We start from the raw sequence: 3577 nt of genomic DNA, 5'->3' as shown, positions 1-3577 counted from the left end.
TCATCACAAGTCTCCATGGTCATCTCCTCACAATGCTCCAAGATCTTGTCATAACCATGCTCCATTCCCTTGTCATCACAATGCTCCATGACCCCTGTCATCACAATACTCCATGAACATTTTCAGCCCAATTCTCTATGACCTTCTCATCACAATGCTCCATGCCCTTGTCATTACAATCCTCCATGACCCATGTATCACAGTGTACCGTGCCCTTGTCATCACAATGCGCCATGCCCACTCTCATCACAATAATCAATGAAATATTTCAGACCAATGCTCAATGCACTTCTCATCACAATGCTCCATTACCTCTGTCATAACAAGCTCCATGACCCCTGCCATCACAATGTTCCACGGCCTTGTCATCACAAGGCTCCAGCACCCTTGTCAGCACAATGCTCCAAGACCCATGTAATCACAATGCTCCATGCCCTTGTCATCACAAAGCTCCATGACGCATGTCATCACAATGTTCCATGGCCTTCGCCTCACAATGCTCCATGCCCTTGTCATCACAATGCTTCAAGACCCCCGTAATCACAATGCTCCATGCCCCTTTTCATAAGAATGCTCCATTAGACTTGTCATCACAAGTCTCCATGGTCATCTCATCACAATGCTCCAAGACCTTGTCATCAACATGCTGCATTCCCTTGTCATCACAATGCTCCATGACCCCTGTCATCACAATACTCCATGCACATTTTTAGCCCAATGCTCCATGACCCTTGTCATCACAGTGGCCCATGCCCTTGTCATCACAATGCTCCATGCACTTGTCAGCACAATGCTCCCTGATCCTTGTCATCACAATGCTCCAAACCATTGTCACCACAATGCTCCATTACCTTTGTCATCAGAATCCTCCATGACACTTGGCATCACAATGCTCCATGCCATTGTCATCACAATGCTCCATGACCCCTGTCATCACAATGCTCCGTGACTACAGTCATCACAATGCTTCATAACGTTTGTCATCACAACAATCCATGCCCGCGTCATCACAAGGCTCTGTGACCTTTGTAACCACAATGCTCCGTGACCCTTGTCATCACAATGCTCCATGCCTTTGTCAGAACAATGCTCCATGACCCTTGTCATCAAATTGTGCCATGCGCTTTTCACCACAATGATCCACAACCTTGTCATCTCTATGCTCCATAAACCTTGTAATCACAATGCTCCATGCACTTCTCATCCAAATACTGTCTCACATGAGATATCACAATGTTCCATCACTAGTCATCACAATCCTCCCTCACCCCTGTTATCACAATGTTCCATGACCCCTGTCATCACAATGCTACATCCCCTTATCAGCACAATGTTCCATGACCCCTGACATCACAATGTTCCATAACCCCTGTCATCAAAATGCTCCATGACCCTTTTCATCCCAAAGCTCCATGACCCCTGGCATCACAATGTTCCATTACAATTTTCATCAAATTGCTGCATGACCCTGTCATCAAAATGCTCCCTGCCCTTCTCATCACAATGCACCACACACTTGTCATCAAAATGCTCCATGACCTTTGTCATCACAAAGCTCCATGACCCTTGGCATCACAATGCTGCATGTCATTGTCATCACAATGCTCCATGAACCCTCTCATCACATTGCTCCATGTCCTTGTCATCACAAAGCTCCATGACACTTGTCATCACAATGCTCGATGCCATTCTCATCACAATGCTCCATGCCCTTGTCATTACAATCCTCCATGACCCATGTATCACAGTGTACCGTGCCCTTGTCATGACAAACCGCCATGCCCACTCTCATCACAGTAATCCATGAAACATTTCAGATCAATTCTCAATGCCCTGCTCATCACAATGCTCCGTTACCTCTGTCGTAACAATGCTCCATGACACCTGCCATCATAATATTCCACGGCCTTGTCATCACAAGGCTCCATGACCCTTGTCATCACAATGCTCCAAGATCCATGTAATCACAATGCTCCATGCCCTTGTCATCACAAAGCTCCATGACGCATGTCATCAGAATGTTCCATGGTCTTCTCCTCACAATGCTCCATGCCCTTGTCATCACAATGCTCGAAGACTCCAGTAATCACAATGTTCCATTCCCTTTTTCATCAGAATGCTCCATTAGATTTGTCATCACAAGTCTCCATGGACATCTCCTCACAATGCTCCAAGACCTTGTCATCACCATGCTCCATTCCCTTGTCATCACAATGCTCCATTACCCCTGTCACCACAATACTCCATGCTCTTTTCATCACAATGCTCCATGACCTTTGTCATCACAATTCTCAATACACTTGTCATCACAATGCTCCCTGACACTTGTCGTCAGAATGCTCCTTGAACCCTGTCACGAAAAGGCTCCATGCCTGTTTCATCACAAAGCACCATGCCCTTTTCATCCCAATGCTCCATGCCATTGTCATCAAAATACTCCACAATCTTGTCATCAGAATGCTCCATGACCCTTGTCATCACAATTCTCCATGCACTTGTCAGCACAATGCTCCCTGACACATGTCATCACAATGCTCCAAGCCATTGTCATCACAATGCTCCATTACCTTTGTGATCAGAATCCTCTATGGAAGTTTGCATCACAATGCTCCATGCCATTGTCATCACAATGGGACATTACATATGTCATCACAATGCTCCCTGACACCTCTCTTTACAATACTTCATTACCTGGTCATCACAATGCTCCCTGCCGTTCTCATCACAATGCACCACACCCTTGTCATCAAAATGCTCCATGACCTTTGTCATCACAAAGCTCCATGACCCTTGGCATCACAATGCTCCATGTCATTGTCATCACAATGCTCCATGAACCCTCTCATCACATTGCTCCATGCCCTTGTCATCACAAAGCTCCATGGCACTTGTCATCACAATGCTCGATGCCCTTCTCATCACAATGCTCCATGCCCTTGTCATTACAATCCTCCATGACCCATGTATCACAGTGTACCGTGCCCTTGTCATCACAATGCGCCATGCCCACTCTCATCACAATAATCCATGAAATATTTCAGACCAATGCTCAATGCACTTCTCATCACAATGCTCCATTACCTCTGTCATAACAAGCTCCATGACCCCTGCCATCACAATGTTCCACGGCCTTGTCATCACAAGGCTCCAGCACCCTTGTCAGCACAATGCTCCAAGACCCATGTAATCACAATGCTCCATGCCCTTGTCATCACAAAGCTCCATGACGCATGTCATCACAATGTTCCATGGCCTTCGCCTCACAATGCTCCATGCCCTTGTCATCACAATGCTTCAAGACCCCCGTAATCACAATGCTCCATGCCCCTTTTCATAAGAATGCTCCATTAGACTTGTCATCACAAGTCTCCATGGTCATCTCATCACAATGCTCCAAGACCTTGTCATCAACATGCTCCATTCCCTTGTCATCACAATGCTCCATGACCCCTGTCATCACAATACTCCATGCACATTTTTAGCCCAATGGTCCATGACCCTTGTCATCACAATGATCCATGCCCTTGTCATCACAATGCTCCATGCACTTGTCAGCACAATGCTCCCTGATCCTTGT

Source organism: Mesoplodon densirostris, unplaced genomic scaffold (assembly GCF_025265405.1).
Source record: "Mesoplodon densirostris isolate mMesDen1 unplaced genomic scaffold, mMesDen1 primary haplotype scaffold_35, whole genome shotgun sequence".
Taxonomy (NCBI): domain Eukaryota; kingdom Metazoa; phylum Chordata; class Mammalia; order Artiodactyla; family Ziphiidae; genus Mesoplodon; species Mesoplodon densirostris.
The sequence above is the reverse complement of the archived record's forward strand: the minus strand, read 5'-3'. Positions refer to the sequence as shown.